Raw genomic sequence first — 15,894 nt, forward strand, 5'->3', positions numbered from 1 at the left:
TATATATATATATATATATATATATATATATATATATATATATATATATATATATATATATATATATAAACATGTAGAATTTGGAGAAAGAGATATCGTAGAAGTCCACTCTCAAAAGTAAATTTTGTACACTATTATTGCATTACTTTATACAACTACTCTACTTGTTTGTACTACATTGTATTGTATTGTATTGTTGTTATCCAACCTTTATAATCTAAACGTTTGTTTTTATTTTTAAAAGCATGTGAAAAACGTATTCCTTTTCTTCTGGAACAAAACAACAGTGTACAAAGTGACACATTTTTTTTGTTAAGATTTGTGCACCACTGGAAATGATTGATACGCGGCAGTCATAATGCGGAATGTAAAAATGTTTGTGTCTTAAAATATTCTTATGCTTGAGTCTTATTTCAGTTAACTCAGCAGAGATCACATTCTTACACACAGTGTGGTTTAAACATCATGTGACGTAATATTTTCTAAAGTGTTAATGTTGTGTTATTGATTACCTGATATATTAAAGATATACTATTCTCTGAAATGTGTAAGTTTGTGCAGATTTTTTGATAGATCGAATACATGTTACAGATTAATAATGAGAAATATCCATTTCGCTCACTGGCCTTGTGGTTAGAGTGTCCGCCCTGAGACTGGAAGGTCGTGAGTTCAAAACCCAGCCGAGTCATACCAAAGACTATAAAAATGGGACCCATTGCCTCCCTGCTTGGCACTCAGCATCAAGGGTTGGAATTGGGGGTTAAATCACTAAATGATTCCCAATCCTGCCACCACTGCTGCTCACTGCTCCCCTCACCTCCCAAGGGGTGAACAAGGGGATGGGTCAAATACAGAGGATAATTTTACCACACCTAGTGTGTGTGTGACTATCAGTGGTACTTTAACTTTAACTTTTTAACTTTAAGTTATCCCTTAAAAACAAAAACATATAAACTGTTATATCCATCCATCCATTTTCTACCACTTAAAATGTGTTTTGTATTTAGTAAGCTACGAGAAAGTCTTGATCATCATGTTTTCATGAAGCTAATACAAACATGTATTGTGCATGAATACAAAAACATGAGCCAGCTGAGTTTAGCTGAACACGTTCAAATATTCACTTTCATTTTCAAAAACAATGCAGCAGCGCCGCCTGGTGGAATTTTGAAGATCAAGCCTTTATGTAGTTGTATGTGAATGACAGCACTTTTGAACACACATTTTAATCAACGAGTAGGGAAGAAAAACAACAATAACACACACAAAAAAATCTGGATCTGCCTCTTATTGACGCGTCTATGCTGCCTTTTATTACTTATTTCTTGACGCTCAGCATTTCATAGCAATAATTACAATCATCAAAAAAATGATCTGCAACATATGATCAAAGACAGCAGAAATGCAGGAAAATCATTAAGATAAAACAAAATGTGATTAGGAAGGAAGGAAGTGAGTGTGAAGGACAGTGCTGAAAAGAAGGAGTGGATGATATTCATTGAATTAAAGAAATAAATCATCAAAGTCCTGACTAGGTGAAGCAGTCGGAGCGTAGCACTGCTAGTCTGCTCCATATCTGAAGCACAATGAGTCCCCTCTCTCAGGGACAACCTCTGACAAGCCCGCACCTCGATGACGACATTATACAGGGCGCGAAGGGAGACGCAGCAGAGTCCAATTCTTAAGGATGTTTTTCTTGGAGATGCTTAATGCCTTAAGACAGTGGTTCTCAAATGGGGGTACGTGTACCCCTGGGGGTACTTGAAGGTATGCCAAGGGGTACGTGAGATTTTTTTTTAAATATTCTAAAAATAGCAACAATTCAAAAATCCTTTATAAATATATTTATTGAATAATACTTCAACAAAATATGAACGTAAGTTCATAAACTGAACATCAAATCAAGTAGGCTATTCCATTCATTACCATAAACCCAGAGTTTCCCCCATGCCATGATGGTTTGACCCTCACTAAAATGTCTGTCAAAAAGAACTGTGAAAAGAAATGCAACAATGCAATATTCAATGTTGTTTTTTTGGACATGTTCCATAAATATTGATGTTAAAGATGTATTTTTTTGTGAAGAAATGTTTAGAATTAAGTTCATGAATCCAGATGGATCTCTATTACAATCCCAAAAGAGGGCACTTTAAGTTGATGATTACTTCTATGTGTACAATTATTTATTTATAATTGAATCACTTGTTTATTTTTCAACAAGTTTTTAGTTATTTTTATATATTTTTTTCCAAATAGTTCAAGAAAGACCACTACAAATGAGCAATATTTTGCACTGTTATACAATTTAATTAATCAGAAACTGATGACATAATGCTGTATTTTACTTCTTTATCTCTTTTTTTCAACCAAAAATGCTTTGCTCTGATTAGGGGGTACTTGAATTAAAAAACATTTCACAGGGAGTACATCTCTGAAAAAAGGTTGAGAACCACTGCCTTAAGAGATATGTTTTGTTTGTTTAAAAGTCAGCTGTGGAGAGATCACCCAACAGCCAGAGTGAAGGGAGGGTGGGAATAGGAATCTTTAAGGCTAGTGATAGGTGCCTGCACACTTCGCACCAGAAATTATTAACAGGAGCACAGACTTAGAATAACTTAGATTTAGACAAACTTTATTGATCCGCAAGGGAAATTGTTCCACACAGTAGCTCAGTTTTAAAAGATGGAAAGGGTAAGGATGGAAAGGATAATGCCGGTATTAAGTACACTAAAATGTACCACAGTAGCAATATAAAATATAACATATATGTAATATACATATATCACATATAATCACACAGGACCACATTGAGTAAAAGTAGTTATCAATCTTATTTTCTGAGCAGTATACACAAATATTAGAGTCAGTTAAACCCATTTTAAACAGCCTTTGGCCTATGTAATGTATTCTATTAAGAGATTTGCACTGAATCAGTCGTAGATTAGGATTCTTTAAGTAAGCAAACATAGGCTCCTAATTTAGCTGCTGACGTATGCAGTAACATATTTTGTAATTTCTCATTCCGTTATTTTGTCAAAATTACGAGGGACAAGCGGTAGAAAATTTATTATAAATTTACTTGTTCATTTACTGTTAATATCTGGTTATTTGTTTTAATATTTTCCATCCACACTTCTATTAAAATGTAATAAGCACTTAGTCTTTTGTTGTTTGGATGCTTCACATCAGTTTTGGATGATACCAAAAATGTGGGTATTAATCTGATACCAAGTAGTTACATGGTCATCCATTGGTCGTATTTAAAGTCCTCATGTGTCCAGGGACATATATATATCCTGGTTTATAGATAGGCTCCAGCACCCCCCGCGACCCCGAGAGGGACAAGCGGTAAAAAATGGATGGATGGATAAACATAATAAACATTTCAAAACAGGAAAAAAAGATTTTGGGATGATAAAAAAAAATCTCGATGTAATCATTGTAGTATCGACTAGATACGGCTCTTGTACTTAGTTGTTGTGACCTGTTACGCCAGATCATTCCTTGTTTTGTTTTGTGGGTGTTTCTCAGTTTGTGGTTCACTTTCTGTCCTGTGTTTTTATTATGGTGGCTTATTCAATTTTCCTGGAACAGCTCCATGCCCATATACATCTTATAAGTAGACGCAGCATTGGCTGCTGTGACTCGAGTAATTCGGCCGCCATCTTGAAGTGGTGATCGATGAGGAGCCGGAGAGCAGCCTAAACTGACAGTTTACAGGTAGAAAACAAAGATGGTGTTCAGCGTTTTCCTGCTCAAATGAGCGGACTGTTGAAAATAGGAATCGGGGGATTACTTTTCACAAGTAAGATTTAACATTAACGTACTATTGGTTGTATTTTGTGAAAAGAATATTACCACAGAGTTGAGAAGATCTTCAATAGCACTGAAATCATAGCCGCTAGCAAACAAGAGTATGACCATAATAGAATTGCTTGTCAATTAAATTAATTAAATTTAATTCATTAATTCATTATTTTGTCAGAATGCACCAGAATGCTTCATTTGTATGTGAAAATCACAAAGAAATCTTCTGGAGGAGGATGACCTTTCAGCCCCACCTAAAACAAAATTTACCAGCCGCCACTGATTAAGATGCAGTCTCATTTTAGGCAAAGTATAAGACAATACTTTCTTAACAGTATAATTGTAACCAGGTATAAGTCTTCAAGTAACAATATTCAAATACTAACATTGTTGGGTAAAACAGAATTTGGTTTTATTCTGAATCCAGTGAAACAGATTGGTGGTTTTAGCTGATATAAAGACTTTCAGGTGTTTATGTTTAAGTATTTGGCAGATGCTTTTATCCAAAGTGACATACATAAAAAATAGATATAAAACAATCACTGTAAACATGATCATTTAGGGGAAGAATGTAATACAAAATATCAATACAAAGTGTCAAGACAGAATAAACTCTCTGCTGCTGCAGCAACAGAGATACAGTCTATAAGATATATAGATATCTAATGTATTCATACATTGTTTATGTAGGATATACACATGTATATATAACCTAATCATATTGTTTCTTCAATTTAAAAATAGCTGGCCGCTCAGGCAAATCATATTGTCTAAAAATGAATTTTCCCATCGATAACGTGAAAATGTTAAATGTTGATGAACATCAATGTTAATTGATGTTAAATGACAAAACGGATTATAAAGACAATGTATATATATATATATATATATATATATATATATATATATATATATATATATATATATATATATATATATATATATATATATATATATATATACAGCCTGGCCCCCGGCCACATTTTTTTAACCCAATGCGGCCCCCGAGTCAAAAAGTTTGGGGACCCCTGTGTTAGAGTATACAGATACACGGACACAACTTTGTTCTGCTTACGTCTGTAATGACTGCCAGTAATAAATCAAATACCAAACATGTACAAGTACACAGTATGGCAACAAATATTCATAAAATGCACTTCAGTATTATACAAATATACATTCAAACAACAATCAACAAAGTTTTCCTTTTCTTTGCACTAATAGACTTTAACTTTGTGTAACAGTAGTGGAAGATGTCTCAATAAGTAAATACAGAAATTCACCCAATACAGTAGGCCTATACTGCTTTAGTAACAAATGTCACTTATCCTTCCTTAAAGGTGCCATTTGTAATAATTTAATGTCAAGTCATTAAATAGCCCTGATATGTCAAAAGGCAGTAATGAACTGAGATCGGTAGGTTGTGAGTTCAAACCCCGGCCGGGTCATACCAAAGACTATAAAAATGGGACCCATTACCTCCCTGCTTGGCACTCAGCATCAAGGGTTGGAATTGGGGGCTAAATCACCAAAAATGATTCCCGGGCGCGGCTACGCTGCTGCCCACTGCTCCCCTCACCTCCCAGGGGGTGATCAAGGGGATGGGTCAAATGCAGAGGACAAATTTCACCACACCTAGTGTGTGTGTGACAATCATTGGTACTTTAACTTTAACTTTTAACTTAACTTTAAATAATGTTATTTTCGTTCACCTTTATTACTGATAACGGTAGTTAAGCCGTAATATGCTCATTACAAAATAGATTTACAGCCCCGAAATCTTGTTATTGTTTTAATTTCGATGTCCCGTCCTCCACCGTTTTACCAATTAGAAAGTCTGTGAGTCTGTCACATCCAGGTTGTCATTTACGCACCGCCAACTTCGTCTGGGTACTGCCACTGGTAAAGTTACTAAACATGTCAGACCTTAGTAAATCTAAAAGGCGTCGTTACGATTCTCAACTTATTCATGACAAAACAAGGATTTGTATCAGTGATGCCTTTGAAAGATGGAGACCATTGAAGGCGGAGAAGATTTTTTCATCTGATGCCAAACTTGCTAATTTTCTCCTTGATAAGTAAGTAAGGCATTTACGTTTTCTTATTACTTGTAATAAATGGAAATGGACATTTGGTATGTAAACTATATTGTCCAATACAGTCTATGATCTTGTCTAACAAAGCTAGTATATTCGTGCAACGAATGCTTAGCATGCTCGCCCGGTCAATGATTAAGATTAAAGATTAAAGTACCAATGATTGTCACACACACACCACATGACACATCGACATATAGGCTAACGGGGAAATATATGCCTGTTAGCATGTATGCCGATGTGTCATCCAACTGACAGGGCAAAATATATTTTCGAGAAATAAAACCTATGTGGATATGGGTAGTGTCAGTGCCTATTTCGTTCTCAATATGCTGATACGCTGAGGAAATGTGTTCCAACATTAGCACGGCTAATAGCGGTTTCTGGTACTGTATGTACATCAGGCAAATATGGGGTGGTATTTGCTTGGCACAATATAATGCATTACAAGTAATGATTTTCTACTTTGAGTATTGACATGGTAGTAGGCTATATGATTTAAGTGTAACGTAGTTTATGCATAATGTGGGTTGTCTCATAGAATTGCACTCTGCACTGAAAGAGAATGCAGTGCGTCAGGTTGGATGCAACATGGAGTTATGCTGAACGAAATGTGGCAGTAATTTTACTGTTGGCCTTGGCTTTCCATCAAAGCAGGAATATGCGATATATATTATATATTATTATATATAATTATTTCGATGGTGGTCCGTGTGGTCAAACTAGACATTTTAGCAGGGTAATGCCAACAATCTGTCCCGACTCCCGACGAAAATATTGCTTTGTAAATATACAAATACATGTGGCAAATCGACATTAGTAAAATGTGGCATAATTACTTAATAATAATAAACAAGAGAAACTGTCGTAGAATTTCTGACCTTTTGACCTATATTTCTTGTCTTTTAAGAATGTCAGCTCATTTTCAATTCTCTTCTATTTTGTGCCATTGAATGGACCAGTTGTGGGACAAAGGTGAATATGGAGTTATGCCAACCTGTCTACAGAATGTTTAGAATTTCCAAATATGACTAAGAGATACCAGGTTTTTTTGGAACAGACAAAACCAAAACAAAACAATCATGACGCACTAGATAAAAAACAGTGATGCACAAGAGACATATAAAAAATGGCAGAAGACCGGAACTCGACAGTGATTTTGGCTTGTGTGTGTCTTGTGTGCTCTGGAGTACATTGTGTCTGCTTGCACGGACAACTTAATTCAACCTGCACTTCTGATAATGGGTAAATAAATTTGTTGTACTAAACTACTTTTGTTGCCTTCTTAAGTTTCGGACAATCCACTACACAAATTGGCGTCACGAACAGGATGGTTTAGAAGCTACAGGTCGACAGCCGCTCCCGCTCTCTCTGTCAGGCAGACAGTGTGTTGCACGCGCGCATCACAAGGTAAGCAGTTTGCTTTAAAGTGTAAACATTTTCTGCCTGGAGAGAGCCGGATCGATAAGACTAATTACTGAATCTATTTTTGATAAAAGATAGGTTTAGGCAGGTTCTCCAAAAACAACCTGGAATGGGGTAAATTATGGTTGGATTGAGTTGTTTTATATGTGATCATTTGTCTGCGTGTTTGTTGAAAACTTGTGATTTCTTGTTTTTAACATAAGGGGATTGTTGATAGAATTTTGGTGATTTGGAATGTTTTTGAAGCATAGACGAAAATTTCTTTTAACCTCTTCATCCTCTGTCGTTGTTGGCAGAGGATGCTTCTTGCTGCAAGTGCATCAGATTAGTCAGAGTTGGATACAGCTAAATTATAGGCAAGATTTTCTAACTGGTGTGACATTTGGCCCATACAAATTGATGACATCTATGAAGGTGCGACATATCTGTTTATGTGGAAACTGCAGCGGTGGGAAAAGCCTCTTATAGGTGACCGCTCATTGACTCCGGTAAAGGAGATCAACTGAGCGGATAGCTGTCACGACGAATTTGGAAATTTGCTGCAAATAGACAGGTATTGATCGGGCTGCATATGGTAGAGCTTTGGTGAAACTTAGTGAAACTGTATGGACTGACCAGACACGAGTCTGTAGGATTGTTGGGTGATTCCCCGTGGTCCTACTGGGCGTTAGGCCAGGTTTTTCCGTGTTGGTCAGGGAGGAAACGCAGGTGCTGCTCCAATGAAACGGGTTAATCGCCGTTGTATGAGCAATGATGGAACCTGGTTTTTGTGATTTGAGACGGCCGATTCCACAAAAGCACGCGTGCATTAGTTTATATTTGTCCGGACATGGGGTGGTATTGTAATTTATAAATGTGTGTGTATAATGATGAATGCTGAAATGTGTGTGTATTGAGTGAGTCAGTTTATGTTGGTACATTTAGATATATGCGTAATTTAATAACTTTTGTGTAGCACCTGGTTTCTTATCTGGTTTATTTCCCCCCCTTACTTCCCCCCCCCCCTCCCCTCCCCTCCCTTCACGCTTTTTCTCACAGCCCCGCTATCTGTAAAAGTTGGGAAATTGTCTAAAATGTGTGTGCTTGTGAGAAAGTAGACAAAGTTTATGTACAGAAAACATATGAGTGAATGATCTATCCATTTAATTATCTTATTCCGCTCTCGGAGGTTGGATCGCGGGGGCAGCAGCCTAAGCAGGGAAGTCCAGAATACCCTCCTTAAACTTGACTATTTGTCCATCTAAGAGTGAATGATAAATGTTGTTCTTATTATTAAGGTTCTGATATGATACAGCTGTGCTTCTGGATGAGAAAAATAGTTGTCTGTTGCATTTATTTTTAACTGTGCTGGTGATTGTAACTGTGTGACACTGTGGTTTGCAAGAAGGCTCTCGCTTTTTTTGGGAAAGATGTGTGTGCATGTGACTCAGTAAAAAAAAAAAAAATAAGAAAAAAAAAGGAGGCCCTGCTGGAAGACATTTTAAGATAAGGGATGTGTGCGTGTGACGAGGCTGTGTGAGGCGTGGGCCGAAGAGGTGTGACACTGTTAGCATAGTATTGAGCTAGGTTAGCATTGAGTTAGCATATCATTGAGCTAGGTTAGCATTGAGTTAGCATAGCATTGGATTAGATTAGCATTGAGCTAGTTTTAAAAAAAAAAAAAAAATATATATATATATATATATATATATATATATATATATATATATATATATATATATATATATATATATATATATATATATATATATGTATATATATATATATATATATATATATATATATATATATGTATATATATATATATATATATATATATATATATATATATATATATATATATATATATATATATATATATATATATATATATATATATATATATATATATATATATATATATATATATATATAGTGGACAGCTGTACTCAATCTGAAGAGAAGGCTGACAGGTTGGTTTTGATAATAGGAAAAATAAAATATACTGTATATGAATAAATAAACATTTAAATATCAATACATACATTTGGACTGGGACATTTAAGCATTGTTAAATTCATTAGTCATTAATTATATGTGTAATATACTGTATTGAACAGCCTTGCTGCTTATCTGATCCATCCAGTTCCTGTGTGGAAATTGAGACAAACACACACGCACGCACATCATAGATTAGAACACATTGTAGCTTTGAATTAATAATGATATAGCAAACACATTAAATAAAATTTAATTAAATTTAATAAAGGTAAAATGATTATTTAATTATATTGACATTTTAATTATTTCAAGAATAATCACGATGAAGTAAAATTTAAATTTATATTCTAAAACATCTAAAAACATCTGTGAATCATAGAGTCTGAGGAAGTACAGATAAGAATCGCCAACACTCAGCGCCATAGTCAAAACAAAAGGTAGAGAAGCGTTAAACAAATTCTAATCAGAAGGAAGACAGACCAAAATATGAGAACTTAAGTAAACAGACAGCAAGTAAACCAGAAATAATAATGTAAATAAATAACAAAGAAAGCAAATTTCTATGTGACATTGGTGCATGTAGAATTACAAATAGTAATAATACATGTAAAGAATAAAACTAAATGGAAACAACTGTCTGCAAGATAAACATGACGTCATGAATTGTGCTCGGGTTAGTAATAGATAGATAGATAGACAGATAAAACGTTATTGATTCCTTCAGGAGAGTTCCCTCAGGAAGAAGAAGTAAAAAGTAAACAGTAACTAATAAGGGTATAAATGGACACAAAATAGAAAAATATTACAAGGAGAATAAAAATAGAACAGTAAAATAAGAGAAACTAGGCATTAACGACCATGATATAAAAAAGTATTGCACTGTTATTGTTTTGCATTCCCTGTCATCCTAGCCCCATATTGAGATCTATTACTCAAAACAACTACTTAACCACTATTGTGAAACACCTTTCTAATTTATGGGAGTATTGGGATAGGATTGAGGAAGATGTCTGCTGTGGTGGTGGTTAGTTTGGAAATCAATTTAATAAATGTACGTTTAAGTCAGGTAACTTTAAAGTGCAGTCTGACATTTTAATTTGGAGTAATTTATATTTTTAATTAGATATTGCATTCCACCATACATCTGGGAGGTGGCCTTGTGAGGTGTTTGTGCTGCGATATCAGGACAGCTAGCACAAAACAATAAGTGTGTGTGCATGTTGTGACTAGTGTGAAAGAAAAGATAAGGAGAAACGTGAATAAAAACATTCTTTTGTTTAGGAGAATATCACGCACAGCGGGAGGTCAGAGTGCAAGCATGACAGCTTGCTCGCGCCTACTGATAGACAAATGATAGTTTAAATTAATTTATAGATAATCTTTAAGTGAATTAAAAGGGTACTTAAATACACATGAAGTAGTACGTATAATCTTTGATTTAGGGTTAGTGATTAACATTTAATGGGATAGTTAAGACTGTGATTTTAAAACGTGATATGCAAAATTGAACTAACCGAGAGGATATGAAAACGATGGGTGTACATGTTTTGAGTTCCAAATTCTGGAGGAAAAAAAACCTCAACAAAACGTAAAACCATACAGACGGACTTGGGTGGTAGCCGCCGTTGCCCTAGGTCAAGCGAGGGTGGAAAGGATATGCAGTCGGGGGACTGCCAACTTCTCTGAACAAGACAAGCTCCAAAGTGTAGCCAGAACATGCTCACAAAAAATACAGGTGTGACAGAGGACGCCCACAGCAGGACGAACAGCAGGATACAAACAGAACCCTGCTGGACATAAGTGTCAACGGACAATGTTCAACACAATCTTTGAAGCATTCCTTTGGGGTCAACCTGCACACACTTTGTAATGACCGGCTTACGAACTGTGCCCTGACAATTTAATACCGCACAGAAGGAACTTCCTGATGTTGCCTGACAGCACGACATCAGCTGACAACTACTGGGGACGCCTCCCAGGAACGAATGGAGGATGGGGACTGCTCCAACTGTCCTAGCACTGGCTGACGGAGGTGCGTCCGTGTGTCCTGCCACCCAAAGTGTATGATCACCAATTAGACGACTCATAATAGGAGCCTTTTGACTCTTATATATGGTGGGACTCAAGGTATGGCCGCTCATGTGAACTATCCTTACAACAATTAGAATGGTGTAAGATGGACAACTAATGACCCACATTGTTCCCTCTGTCCTGCCTACGAAACCAAAAATTTAGGTCAAATGATAAAACAGGGCGTAGTTGCCGCTGATTGAACCGATACGCTAATACCACATTTTTAATTATTTCGGTTGTCTGTTAAAAACAAAGCTATTGGGTGCAATTTGGACACTCCTGCTGTAGGCTACAAGGAGCTATCAGCTACACAACAGCTGAGCTCAAATAAAATTTAAACATATCAAAAAATTGTAGTTGCTTATTACATACACAAAGTTGCTTAGAGACAGAAGTCTGTAGAAAGTATTCAGTAACAAACGTGTCCGCATTATTAAACTTTCTACCACAGGAAACATACTGAACAAATACAGCAGTTACTGTCAGACTCTAATCCGGATTACCTTGTCTATCAGAGACATGGTTAAAACCCACAACACCTTTCGTTGTAATTAATGTCCCGGGGGACAAGATTACAGAAAAGACAGATCGAGTGACAAAGGGGGGAGGAATTATGATTTATGAAAGGGAAAACATTAAAAGTAGATCAATTTGAGTATGTTGAAATTAAAATCACATTTTCCTCAGAAATGTATTTCAAGGTAATTGTAGTATACCGACCGACCACAGACATTTTTCTTGATTCATTTTCAGACATCCTCAAACAGCATAATATGAAAGAAGTAACGTCATGGGGGACGTTAATCTGGACTGGTTAAATAAGACGCGTAGAAAGAAACTTAAGGATATTATAAACGGTTCTACAATGATACAAAGGATAAGCAGCCCTACTAGAATTACAATTGGATGACAAAAATCAAAGAGATCATCTGTAAAGACACTAATAAAAAACCAGAAAGAAGAGTGCTAAAATAAAAATACCTTGGATTAATAAAACAATTTGGATTCTAATAAAGACATCGGGACTCAGCTCTCAAAAGACCAATTATAACAGGTCTAAATACAGATCGTATGATTTTAAAAGTTTGGAGGAACAAAGTTACAATGTTTATGCGGAAGTCTAAGGCTGACTTTCATTTAGAATTAATCAAAGCTGCAAAAGGGAACATTAGAACAGTTATGGAAAACCAGATACAAACTTACGGAAAGAGAGCAAACAAGAAACAACACTATAACATTAAATATCAATGGCGCTACTATCGCAGACAGTCTGGACATAAGTAATAATTTTAATGAACATTTCATCCAGTCTGTACAAACCCTGAATAAAAAATCCCTCAAAATCAGTGCAAATAATTGTCATTTATTCAGGATGGACTAATTTTAGAATTAACAAATGAAACAAAGTTAAACAAAATCTTCACTGCATTAGCAGACTCACGATCTAGAGATATATATATATGGGTTGGACACTATCTTCCTAAAAACATATAAGGATTGGATTATTGCTCGTATAACAACAATTGATAAATAAATCAATAACGGAAAACACTTTCCCTACCACGTCGAGAAACTGCTACTATAATTAAATCCATAAAGCAGGAAATAAAGAAGACCAGAACATGTACAGACCAATTAGCCTTCTCCACGTTATAACAAAAGGAATAGAAAATTTGAAGTTAAAAAGTGGCTTTGGAGCAATCAAGGCTGCTCAGATGGTCACTAAGAGGGGCATTATGTTGACACATCAATTTAAAGAGTATTATATTTATCTATGAGAGCATTTTTGTTGTAGATTGTGAGGTATGGCTGTTAAAATCTTGGTTGTTGTTACGAATGATGACAGATGTGAACAAGAGCATGTATTGTCTTTGTGTGATGATGTAAATAAGGTGTGGTTGTATTGTATATTAAGAATATGTCCATGAAGGGGCATTTTATGACTTTTCTTAATTTGATTACATGCTACAGTATGATTATTTTTTGATTAATTATGAATGTATATATTTATTATGATTAATTAGTGTCATAATTCTATTGCTTGATTTGTGGATCCTTTTAATTTAGGTAGCCAGGGACTGCAGATGGAAAGTAGCTATTTAGATATAATCTGATACAGAACATATCTGTTTCTGGACTTAATGTTTCTGTGCATTGTCCCATCATAGATAGACTAAATTAAATACAACTATTTAGTGAATTATTGAGGCCACAATAATTCACTAGGTGTTGTAAAATATCAAAGTACTATTGCAAAAGCGAACAGTGACCTCAAACATGACCTGTCCTCCGCCTCTGTTCTTGCTGCACTTGACTATCAGCTGTCTTTTCTTTTTCTTGGATGTTTCTGAAACTACTAATACTACTACTACTATTACTATTACTATTACTACGACTAACACTGTCCCTGTTTCAGGGACAGAGGGGGGAGGTGAGTTTGGATTGGGTCAAGTTTGAGCGTGTTGAGGTTTTATTTAATCGATATGATCAATCTGGTACAAGGATAAAGGAACGTAATGATTTAGATTGACAATTGCAGTGGTTGGCGGAAGCAACCCCAACCTCAAAGGAGGGTGCCAATTCAGTAATTAAATGTTTTGTGAATTATCTAATATCCCGACATGGTTTCCCGAAAAAGATTAGGTCAAACAACGGCACCCATTTTAAGAAAACAGGTTATCACCTTCAGTCACAAGATCAGCACTTCTCAGGACCAGCAGCTTCCTAGGAAGGTGGAAAGACCATGAGACCAAAATGGTAAGTTTGCAAAATGTAGAATTTGTGTGCCAGTTCCTCTGTGCAGATTTGAGGATGAAAGCAGCCACCCCAGATTCCCTTGCACTCGCTAAGAGGGGCACGGTCAAAGCCAATCCAGGACCAACACCCGATACCTGACTGGAAGGAACCGAGAGGAGAGACAACACCTTGCCAGCAATGACGAGAACGACTAAGGTTGCCAGCCAATATGTGTCCGTCGGGACTCCAGCAGCTGTGGAAGGAGGCCCTGAAGCAAGCCGAGGGCCTGGACCAAAGCCCCACGACCCATACTCAGCCCCAGCCTTCCCCAAAGCCCCGACAGCTCCAACTCTACCTGAGTTTTCCCCAAAGCGGCCAGCGTACACATGCCATTGCACAGTCTGCCCAATGGACTGAACCACACCCCAAGAAGAGACAGAGACAGACTGTTTGAGTGGATCTCTTTCTTCACCAAGGCAGCCAAAAGCCCAACGAGGTGTCGGCAGGCCACCAGCCTGAGGCACCACCGAGCCATCTATACGAGCACTAATCGAACATGGACTCATACGAAATTCAGTTGTGTGTTCAAAATCAATTGGTATTTAACAATATTGGTAACTACATTCATTGCAAATGCTGGAAAAAATATTTTTGCAAATGTCTTACAGTCATAAGTCTATATACATTCATCTATTTATGTTCAATGATGTTCATGATCAAAGTATTTGTTATTCCTTTACTAAATCAAAGGGTAGGCCACTAATTGTGTTCTGTGAGATGGTTTTACTGCAGGCTGGTAACAGCGATCGCTCTGAAGGAGGGTCATAGACGGAATTTTTGCCTCGTATAAAAACATTGAGGTTTTCGCCTCTATCTGTGGTAGAGATTTAACTTAGTGGTCTACATCAGAAATTGTTTTGGTCCAGGGTCTTAGGACCCTGGAAGGAGGGTATGTCGTAGAATTTCTGACCTTTTGACCTATATTACTTGTCTATTAAGAATGTCCGCTCATTTTCAATTCCCTTCTATTTTGTGCCATTAAATGGACCAGTTGTGGGACAAAGTTGAATATGGAGTTATGCCAACCTGTCTACAGAATGTTTAGATTTTCCAAATATGACTAAGAGATACAAGGTTGTTTTGGAACAGACAAACCAAAACAAAATAATCATGATGCACTAGATAAAAAAACAGTGACGCACAAGAGACATATAAAAAATGGCAGAAGACCGGAACTCGACAGTGATTTTGGCTTGTGTGTGTCTTGTGTGCTCTGGGGTACATTGTGTCTGCTTGCACGGACAACTTAATTCAACATGCACTTCTGATAATGGGTAAATAAATGTGTTGTACTAAACTACTTTTGTTGCCTGCTTAAGCTTCAGACAATCCACTACACTTCCCTTCAGTAGGATGCACGCATCGATGGTGTTATCAATATCAACATCCTTTGATTGATAAACATTGACCACTTGTTGCTCTGTTGAAGCAGCATCCATTTCATCTATTGCATTGATTCTCAAGCTGTGTTATGTGTACCACTATTGGTACACCAACAAATCACTTAATTAAATATTCAAACACAGTGTTACTGTTCAAACTCTGTATAATGTTAGTGACCAAAAATATTAAATATTCTTGTTAAATAAAACCTCTGCCTTGTTGTTATTGACTACTTAGGCCTACTTTGCTACTGTGCTAATTGTGGTCTATTTGGTGGTACACAGAGAGCCAAGTGTTTTCTGTGGTGGTACTTGGTGAAAAAAGTTTGAGAACC

Source organism: Entelurus aequoreus, linkage group LG05 (genome assembly GCF_033978785.1).
Source record: "Entelurus aequoreus isolate RoL-2023_Sb linkage group LG05, RoL_Eaeq_v1.1, whole genome shotgun sequence".
Classification (NCBI taxonomy): domain Eukaryota; kingdom Metazoa; phylum Chordata; class Actinopteri; order Syngnathiformes; family Syngnathidae; genus Entelurus; species Entelurus aequoreus.